The following is a 10868-nucleotide window of genomic DNA, read 5'->3' as shown; positions in this document are numbered from 1 at the left end:
CTATCTACTAACGGTGAGCAAGGGAAAATGCAAGGCTTTAAAGAACTTATATCAGGTATTTTACATATATTGTCTAATTTCTTTAAAAAACAAGAGACTCTTTATTCATAATTCATTACTTGTAATTAATCATTTTCCTTACTTACCACACACTTAGGAAGCTGACACAAAGCTGTAGTCCTTGCTAACAAAAAAAGTTGTGCCTACAGTAGTTTATGAGAACACAATAAGTATTTTGTTAGATAAGGATCCAGGTAGTTCAGCTCTCTATCTCCAGCAGCAGCTTACCAAATGCTCTGGGGGAAACCAGAACATAAAAGGTAATAAATTTGTTTTTGTCACATGAGGAATAAGCAGCAATAATTATAGTTCTATTATTTGCCTCCTACTTTTGTTATGTCAGACCAAGGCACTGTCAGAAGAAAAACCTGGAATAATATGCTATAGAATTCATCATCTCATGACTTTATTATAATAATTGAGAAAGGGGAACATCTGTCTCTGTTTGTATTTTTAGGGAGGAACTGCAGACATTCTTGGCAGGTACACTACAATAATAAGTTATTTTTTCCATTGTAATGTACGTCACTTTTAACATTGTAAGGGTGAACAGCTATGATGACAAATAAAAATAAGTAACCATAAATTCAGTCTGTAGATACAATGAATGATCACATATCAGCAAATAGCCCGAGCATATAAAGATGAAGTGAGGAAAGCTAAGGCTCACAATGAAGAAAGGCTTGCCACAAAAGTAAAAAAACAACAAACAAAAAAAAGCTTCTTCCAACATGTTAAAAACAAGAAAAAGGTTAAGAAAACAATTGGTCCATTGCTGGAAGAAAGTGGCAAGAAGGTGACAAGCAACAGGGAGAAAGCAGAACTATTTAACTCATTTTTTGCATCTGTCTTTACACAAAGGGATAAAACAGTCCAACCTATCAAAATCAGCACCACAAAAATCAGATTAGGAACACAAGTTGAAATAGGAAAGAAAATGGTAAATGAGCACCTGTCTACCCTAGACGAGTTCAAATCACCAGGACCAGATGGATTACACCCCAAGGTTCTGAAGGAACTGGCAGACGAGATCTCAGAGCCACTGAACTATATCTTTTTTTAAAAAAATATTTTTTTTAATTTTTTGTTCTCTATATACAATTATAGGTATACATTCACATAGTTATTATTCTTTTTTACATTCATTGTTCTTATACATTTGTCAATCCATTTATAGAATTATAATATTCCATTTGGTTGGCTTTGTTTACCATCCCTCGCCTGTTTTGACACCACCTTCTTCTCCCTTTCTTTTCTCCCTCCCTCCCTTCTCTACTTCCTTCCTTCTTCCTTTCCCTTCACATAGTTATTATTCTTTTTTTACATTCATGGTTCTTATACATTTGTCATTCCATTTATAGAATTATAATATTCCATTTGGGTTGCTTTGTTTACCATCCTTCACCTGTTTTGATACCACCTTCTTCTCCCTTTTTTTTCTCCTTCCCTCCCTTCTCTACTTCCTTCCTTCTTCCTTTCCCTTCCTTCTTCCCTTACCTCTCCCCTCCTCTCTTCCTCTTCTCCTTCCTACCCTCTCTCCTTCTCTCTTTCTTTCCTTCTTCCATCTTCCTCTCCTCCTCTCTATCTTCCTTCCCTTCTCTTCCTCTCATCTCTCCTCTCTTCCTTTCTCTCCCTCCCTTCTCTATTTTCTTCTTTCCTTGTCTCCTTACCCTTCCTTCTTCCCTTACCTCTCCCCTACTTCTCTCTACCCCTTCCCCTTCCTACCCTCTCTCCTTCTCTCCTTCTCCCTTCCATCTTCCTCTCCTCACCTCTCTCTTCCTTCCCTCCTTTTCCTCTCATTTCCTCTCCTCCTCTCTTCCTTTCTTTTTCTATTGTTGCAGGTGTCTCCTCCAGTTCTTAATTTATATTTTCTTGGGGTGGTATTTCCGCAAACCCAAAAATCGTTGAATATCATTTCTTGTTCCTTTTCTTTCTCTTTTTTTTTAAAAAAAGAATATTTTTGTTCTTTGGACAAAGACAGACAACACATAACACATAGAACCTTTCAATCACATACAGCATGTCGTTTGGTTGCAGAGTTTTTGTGCATCATTTCCATAGTCCTCACTTTCAATTTTATATAAAATCACAAATTATCAATTTAGTATATATGTATACATACATTATTCTTATATTATAAAAATTCTCCAACGTTTTTCATTTCCATGTTTTTTTATATAACCACTGGTAAAATAAATCCCATACCTTATAAAATTGTTCATCTTCTTGTTCTCTAATTTCAAATGTCAATTTACTCATTTCAGCATCTTCCATTATTTTCTGAATAATTTCCTCCTGTGTTGGTATTTTCTTATTTTTCCAATTTTTTGCAAATACAATTTTAGCTGCCGTTAACCCGTTTACAATCAAATATTTCAAGTCTCTATTGTATATTTCCGGTAATATTCCCAATAAAAAAAATCTCAGGTTTAAAGTCTATATGTTTCTGAGTCATTTTTTCCAACCAAGTGTGGATTTTAGTCCAATATCTTTTAGCTTCTATGCATGTCCACCACACATGGTAATATGAACCCGGTATCTGATGACATTTCCAACATTTTTTTGATTTGTCCTTGAACATTCTTGCTATTCTCACCGGGGGTAAGTGCCACCTGTAAAACATCTTAAACAAATTTTCTTTATATGCTGTTGACATTGTCATTATATAATTTTATGGCCATAATTTTTGCCATTTCTCTAAATCAATTTCATGACCAAAATTTTCCCCCAAGCAATCATAGATTAACTTGTTCCTCTTCTAGTTTAACCTCTAATAAGTATCCATATAATTTTTTAATCACCTTTTCATCAGTACCTGTCAGAATTTTACCCAAGTCAGTCATTTTATCATAAAAACCTTCTATTTTAAAATCTTTATCATATCTAGAATGTATTGAAAACCAGTTCATTCTTAAACCTTGTTCTTCTAATTCTTGCATAGATTTAAGTTCACCCTTAGCATTCAATATTTCACCATATCTAACTGTTTGTTCCTTTTTGTATATTATTGAATATGAAAATGCTTCAATAGTTGATAATCAGACTGGAATTTTTAAATAATGATGCCTTTTAATCTTCTCCCAGTTTAATAACAATGTAATGCCTTCTGAAATACCCCTGGGTTTTAGTTCCCTTATACCAGTGGTTCCCAAAGTGGACGGTACTGCCCCCTGGGGGGGATGACTTAGGGGGGCACTAACTAAGAGGCAAGGGGGGTTGCAGGGGGGTGTTAAGAGGCAAGGGGGGGCGGTAGGAGGAAGCTAAGAGGGCGAGGAAAAAAATATTGTGTATTGTGTTGGCTGCAGAGGGCGTCGCCCCTAGGTTGGTAGCTTCCCCTTAACTAATTCTCAGATGGAAAGGAGAAACTTGCCGAGCAGAAGATGGACTGTTTAAAGCCCATTGGCGTGGGCACAAGGACGAAATTACCCAAACAAACCTGGAAATACCTCCGGGTTTTCCTTTAAGCAACATCACCACCAATCACTGCCTTCTTCCCAGGAGAGGGGCACGTGCCACTTCAATCGCCCGCTCCCCAACACCACTGGCGTCTTAACCAACTGGCTTGGCTTGTGAAAAGGTTTTTTCTTTTAAAAGGTCGATAGGTGGGGAGATCGTGCACATTGTTAGGGGAAGAAAAAACCCACCAATCGAATTCTAGTTGAGCTTGCAAGAGAGCTCTTTGCCACTGGTTTAAAAAACGGTCACATATTTCCTGCCATTGTTTTCCTTTGCATGGAGACGCTGCTGGGTAAAAGTAACTGGAGGGAGGGGGTGATGAGAGTAAGTGCGGTTGCTCCCATTTGGTGGTGTGGATTTTGGTTAGGAAGGTTAGGATTACCAGCAGGAGGGAGCTCACATTGCAATCTTCTGTTTCTAGCCTTGGAAATACAGGTGTTGTTAAACTCATGAGAGCTTTCTTTGATATAGGTATAGCATGCTATATGTATATACTACTATAATATAGGTCAGGAGTCCCCAAACTTGGCAACTTCAAGACTTGTGGACTTCAACTCCCACAATTCTCCAGCCAGCATAACTGGGAGTTGAAGTCCATAGCTGTCTGGAAAATTCTGGGGTTTGAAGTCCACAAGTCTTAAAGTTGCCAGGTTTGAAGACCTCTGGTATAGGTTCTCCTGTTTGAGCAGGGGGCTGGACCAGAAGACCTCCAAGGTCCCTTTCAGCACATTTATTCTAAAGCGTATCAAAGCTCCACTCAATGCTGGTTGCAGGTGGATTTTCTTTTAGGATATGTGTTTCGTTTTTGAAATATCCCCATTCCCATCCTCTCTCCTTGTGGAATTACTGGTTTTGAATAGTTGTGTCAGGTGCTGCTTCATTTAATAATCAGGAAAGAAACCACTCAACTCCATTCTTGAAATTAAGTGTACTTTTACTAATTACAAATGATAAGTAGCAAAGCAAAGCTGAGTCTGGGTAAATTGGCGCGAAAGCAATGGATATCATGTATAATTCAATCCCCTCCCCTTGGCACCCTATTCCATAGTCCAATAATAATTCAACCAACTGTCAGGTGGGAGATATCTTCAAAAAACATCATCAGGCTGGAATGCTGGACAGTTAGCCTTGGCAGGAAACTCCACATGCATAGAGAGATGGTCAGGACAGCTTCTAGAACACTCCTCCAGCACATAATGATTCCCCTCCCAAATACCATGCCCCCCTCCCCGATTCAATGGCAGCCGAAGCAGCAGCGAAGCAGAGGCTGACACGTTGGTTCAGCGATCAGAAGTTTAGCCATTGAAACCACATAAGCATTTAAAGGCAGAATGTCTGTGTCGTGCAAAATAATTGGCAATCTGAAGGAGATAAGATTATATTGTATGCCTTTGTATGTGTGGATATGCGCACACAGAAATATTGCAGCAGGGTTAACAATGACCAGAGCACTATTTGGTTAGCATAGCCAATAAGAAATTTGGCCAATAATATTAAGGCAAGTATGAGCAATTATCTGTCCATGATTGCTTAAAAAAATGACACCAGATTTTCTTGCCATTTTTGGATGGGGACTGGATGAAAACAGTAATACAAATCCTAAAATTGAAATTATTTTTTTAATAAAAAGGAAAAATAGATTGTACTTCAGTTTGGCTTAGATGTGTGATGTGAGTCAACCATTTTTGATATTTAGATCACCAACTCTTAAAGACTATGCAGATGGTTTGGAAGGGGTTAGTAGCAAAGCTAGTGTTGATATTGTGGAAATTAATGAAACTGAAAATTACAATGATGTTATTGCAGAGATGTGACTATCCATCTAAAGTTGTTTCTCTGACATTCTAAGACTTAGATGTCTGAGTGATATCAGGATCTTTTTTTGATGGAAATTCCAGATTGAGTGATAAATCCATTTTCAGACACTGAGGAAGATGGGGTAGTGGAGGAACAACTCATAGAGCTGTAAAATGATGTTGAACTGAAGCCAAAGTTTAAGAAATGATACCAAGAGTTTTGGTTACAGTAAGAAATTTCTGATCACTATCCTGCACTATGGACAGTGGTTAAGAAGCTCCTTGTTGCATTTCCAACATTATATTTGGTGGAACATGGCTTCAGTGTGGTCATCCAACTTCTCTCCAAGCAAAGAAATCGAGTCCAGATTACTGAACATGGTGATTTAAGACTCCTCCTAAGTGACTTAAAACCAGACATTGGGAAACTAGTATCACTTCATCACATTAAGAATTTACTGAACAGTGAAGTAGTTACTAAATTTTACTGAGTTTACTAAGTTACTAGTTACTAAGGTTCTTGATAAATGACTATCAGACTTTGAAAGCCTGATATCACTGGACCATGTTCAACAATTTTGTTGAATTAACATTAACTAAAAAGGTTTTTAAATTGGATTTTGAATAAATGTGCAATTAATTGTTACAGTTTTGAATTTTACTGTTACTATCTTCCTTCTGTCGTGCAAACTGCCCAGTCACATGCCCACCAAGCCACGCCCACAGAACTGGTAGTAAAAAAATTGAATTCCATCACTGGGTGGGGGGCACTGAGAATCAGTTTATAGCACTAAGGGGGCAATGGACTGAAAAGGTTTGGGAATCACTGCCTTATACCATAAGAAAGCGTGCCAACCCAACAACAAATCATGACCTTCTAAAGTCAATAATCTAGAGTTTCTTAATGTTATCCATTCCTTAACCCACATCAAGCTTGTTGTCTGGTAATATAATTCCCAGTTAGGTAGGCCAAATCCTCCTCTTATTCTAGCATCTTGTACCAGTTTAAGTTTTATTCTCACTTTCTTTCCCTGCCAAATGTTCTTCAATACTATTTTGTTAAGGCCTTCAAAGAAATCTTTCGCTAATCTAATTGGAATTGTCTGGAACAAATATAAAATCCTGGGTAGTATATTCATCTTGATTGTTGATATTCTCCCTATTAGCGATAGTTGTAAGTTTTCCCATTTGTCCAGGTCTGTTGTAATTTGTTGTTTAAGTTTATAATAATTGTTCTCTTTAAGTGTACTACATATTGCTGTCAAATATATCCCCAAATATGTAACCTTGTTCATGACCTGAATCTTCAAAGCTTCCGCCAATACTTCCTTTTGTCTTGCTAGCATGTTCTTTGTCAAAATCTTCATTTTGTCTTTATTTATTTTCAAACCTGCTACTTTTCCATATTCCTCTATTTTTTCTATCAATTTAGGTGCGGTTTCCAATGGATCCTCTAAAATGAAAACTAGGTCATCTGCGAATGCTTGCAATTTATATTCTTCTTTTTAAATTTCCATTCCTTTTATGTCTTTATCTTTTCTAATGTTTCTATTTAAGACTTCTAACATTAACACAAACAACAGGGGTGATAGTGGGCAACCGTGTCTTGTCCCTTTCCCAATATCAATGGAATCTGTCAATTCTCCATTTATCATTATCTTTGCTGTTTGTTTGTGGTATATGGTTTGCATGGTTTGAATAAATTTCTTGCCAAAGCCCATCTGTTCCAACTGTAGCAACATAAATCGCCAATTCACATTATCAAAGGCCTTCTGAACGTCTAAGAATATGAACACCATTTGTTTTTCAGGATGTGCCTCATAATATTCCAGAGTGTCCAGGATTATTCTCATATTATCTTTAATTTGTCTCTTTGGCAGAAATCCATTTTGATCAGGATGAATAAAGTTATTTAAATATCCTTTGAGTCTTTCTGTCAGTATTGAGGCAAATATTTTATAATCTGAATTTAGCAGGAAAATTGGTCTATAATTCTTAATTTGCTGTGGATCGGTGTCCTCCTTTGGCACCAGTGTTATATAAGCTTCTGACTAAGATTTGGGTATCTTCATGTTTAACATGAATTTGTTCATAACTTCTAACAATGGGAGATACGATTCCTGTAAAGTCTTATAAAATTCCACTGGTAGTCCATCTGGACCTGGAGCTTTTCCATTGTTTTGTTTTGTTTTGTTTTGTTTTTAAAATTATTTTTATTTTTTATTACACAGACAACAATGGGAAAGGGAGAGGATGGGAAAAAAAGAAAAAGGAAAGGAAAAAGGGGGGGGAGGGAAACCCATCTTCACATATAATATGTCGTTTAATCACAGGTGCATCCCTACTAAGTTTATACATCCCGTATCTCTCTATTGTATATTTGATAAGCACCACAATAAGCTAGGGTTTAAGAAACAAAAAACAACAAAATAAAACAAGGGAGAGAGAGAAGAAAAAAAAAAGGAAAAAAGGGGTAGGGGGAGGAGGGGGAGGCCAAAAAGGGCAAAAAAAGAAGTCCAAAAAGGAATGGAAAGGAAAAGAGGAAAACAAAAAACAAAAAAAACAAAAAAAAAAAAACAAAAAAAACAAAAAAAAAAACAAAAAAAACCCCATCATCACATGCAACATGTCGTTTGTATTGTATTGTATTGTATTGTATTGTAAATATATCTAGTTTTGATAACCTGGAAAGTCACAGAGGGAAAGATTTTTGAGGTTTTTCTCTAGATAGAATTTCCATTAGAATATTTTTGAATGGGAAAAGTCTTATCTAATAAGTGCTGATTATGATGGACACAGAAATAATTGTTGGGGAGGTTATGTATTTATTCTACAGATTTGAGTTTATTTTTTTTTTAATGGGAGGCTTTCTACATAGCTTTTATTCCAGTCTTCTAATTGCACATTAATATTAATTGCCGATCTTTGAGCATGAAAGGGAAAATATGAAAAGTCACTAATAAAGGTCAGCTTATCTCAAATCATGGCATTTTGCTGCCATCAATCAAGCATATGCACATAAACTATACAGAGCAATTCCAAAATTTTATCTTACTGAATCTCATTAATCTTGATAATGCCAAGAATGTTTTTCCTGAGAGATTAAAAAATAAGTAAAACCTCAGAGACTGAAAGGCAAAATATTACCTAGGTATCCTCTTTTAAGTCCTGTAAAGGCTCTACTACAGAAAGAATCTATCAGTTTCAGAAACTACTAAAGACAAAAAAATCTTCAAGAATGGATTTGCAATGAACTTCTCTTGAGCCTCATACAGCCCTTTAAAATGTTTGGATGAAATACATTATCAGTAAATTACAATGACGTGCAGTCAGGGGAAGCAGAGCCTCACCACTGTCATCATGAAAGGGGAAAAAAATGTAAAAGGAAAAAGGCTGAGGTAGTTGCTGCCAGAGTCAGAGTGGATGACTCTGCTTAGTGCTTAAGTGTTTAAAAAAGCCTCTAAAAAAGTGCCCTTTACAGGAGGAGGCGGGAGAACCACGTGCCTCATTTAGTCTGACTTTATGATCACTGGAGCAGAGTTAAGCAAGGGTTAAAAGCCGAAAAAATCCTTATGTAGATGAGGCACGTGGTTCTCTTGCCTCCTCCTGCAGAGGGTGTTTTTTAAGAGGCTTTTAAAAACAGTTAAGCAGAGTCATCCATTGAGAACTCTGGCAGCAGCTACCCCAGCCTGACCTCAGCAGTTCTTGCCTTTTTCCTTTAACATTTTTACATTTTCATGATGGCAGGCAAGAGCAGAGTTGAAATCCTCTGTGAAACAGCTGGAAAAGGTATGTGGGTCGGAGGAAGGGGGAGGAATTCAAAATTAATGTAATTTGTAAGTAATTGTAAGTAATTAGTGTGTGTGTGTGTGCATGTGTGTGTGTGTTTGTTTCTTCACTCAAACAAACTCTCAATTTGAGACAGAGTTTGTTTGAGAGTGAAGAGAGGGAAGGGGGAGAGGCAGGGAGGGCAGATCTCCAGCTTTCTTTCTCTGTGTCCACGGCAGCCCACCAGCAGAAGCGGGTCTTTTCCCCGCCTCTGATGGCAGGCTGGCGCTTTCTTTCTTTTGCCCAGAAGCAAGCAGCTCAGGTGGGCTGCCACCTCTGGGCAAAAGAAAGAAAGGGGCAGCCTGTCACTGGCTTTCTTTTGCTCGCCACTATGTTCAACATAGAGGCGGGCAAAGAAAGCCAGTGGCGGGCTGCCGCTTTCTTTCGCCCCCCTGTCAGAATTCAGGCAGGCGAAAGAAAGAAAATGCTTTAGACAGTGGGATGTCGGGGGAGAAGACTGCCTCACCAGCCATAAATCTCACCACACGTCACTGTTAAATTAAGTTTTAATCAACAAAGGCTGATTTTAGTTCTTGTTTTATACTACAATATGTAATATTAGCAATACCTTATTTCTAACTTTGCTGCCTATTACATTTCCTCCAATAACTTTTTTATTTTTTATCTTTGGTAAGTTAGGTGATATTCAGAGTTAATTTGTATACTTTTTAAAGGGAAAATCAACAAAAAGGGTTTTTTGGGGAAATTACTGTTTAAAATGAAAAACCAAACAGAATGCTAAATTATGCTTGAATCAAGCTTTTTTTATTTTGAGCCTGGGACCACTGCAAATGAATTCACATCACTGGGATCTATGTAAGTCTGAACATGTTTATATTTCTTAATTATTCTCTCCTATCAGATAACAAGTCAGTTCTTTCTAGGCATTTCTAACATTTTGTGTGGAAAGTCATTTCAAAAATTTACCACCTGCATAAAAACCCTGGTCAGTAACCAAACACAATAAAACATAGTTAGCAAAGCCAACAAAAATACTAGCTAGAAACAGGGAAATATATAGAAGGATGAGTGATATAAGGAAGATATGTTAACTTGGTTAAAGAAATATTATTATCATCAACAACAACAACAACAATAACAACAATAATAATAATAATAATTTTAATATAATTGATATTAATTCAAGGAATATTCTTGTAAACACTTTGATTTATTATTTCCTAAAATGATTTGTACCCAGACAACACACTGTTCAATTGAAAATGGACTTTTTGTATGTTATAAAACAAAGTAAAAATCAAGTATGGGGAAAAAAACATAGTTAACAAAAGATTAAAAATTACCAAAAAAAATATTTAGCAGTCTATTTTCAATGACACTTGTCTAGACATTGTATCTGTATAACATATTTTGTTTATCTGGTAATTTATAGCCCAATCCATGAAAGGATAGGTGAGTCATTCTGTTTTCTATTAACTTCAATAGAATAAAATGTGATTAACACAAATAGGAAATATGTATGTGCCAGAAGCATTTCGCATCATGAGTTATCCTCGGCAAGATAACAATATACTGAAAGGTTGATAAGATTAAAGAGCAACCAAAGAAGTTCATTAAAAATGTTGAAAATAAACTTAATTGCTGGAGTATATACAAAAATAAGAGCTAAACTACCAAGCAGAAAAGTTTTTTTTTAAACAAACAAACACAGACAAACATAAAACATAAAACCATCTTCCAGTTACATACAGTGTGTCAATTGGTTAC

This window comes from Thamnophis sirtalis, unplaced genomic scaffold (assembly GCF_051295495.1).
Source record: "Thamnophis sirtalis isolate CommonGarterSnake01/CBP01778 unplaced genomic scaffold, rThaSir2_p1.2 scaffold_1, whole genome shotgun sequence".
Taxonomy (NCBI): Eukaryota; Metazoa; Chordata; class Lepidosauria; order Squamata; family Natricidae; genus Thamnophis; species Thamnophis sirtalis.
The sequence above is the reverse complement of the archived record's forward strand: the minus strand, read 5'-3'. Positions refer to the sequence as shown.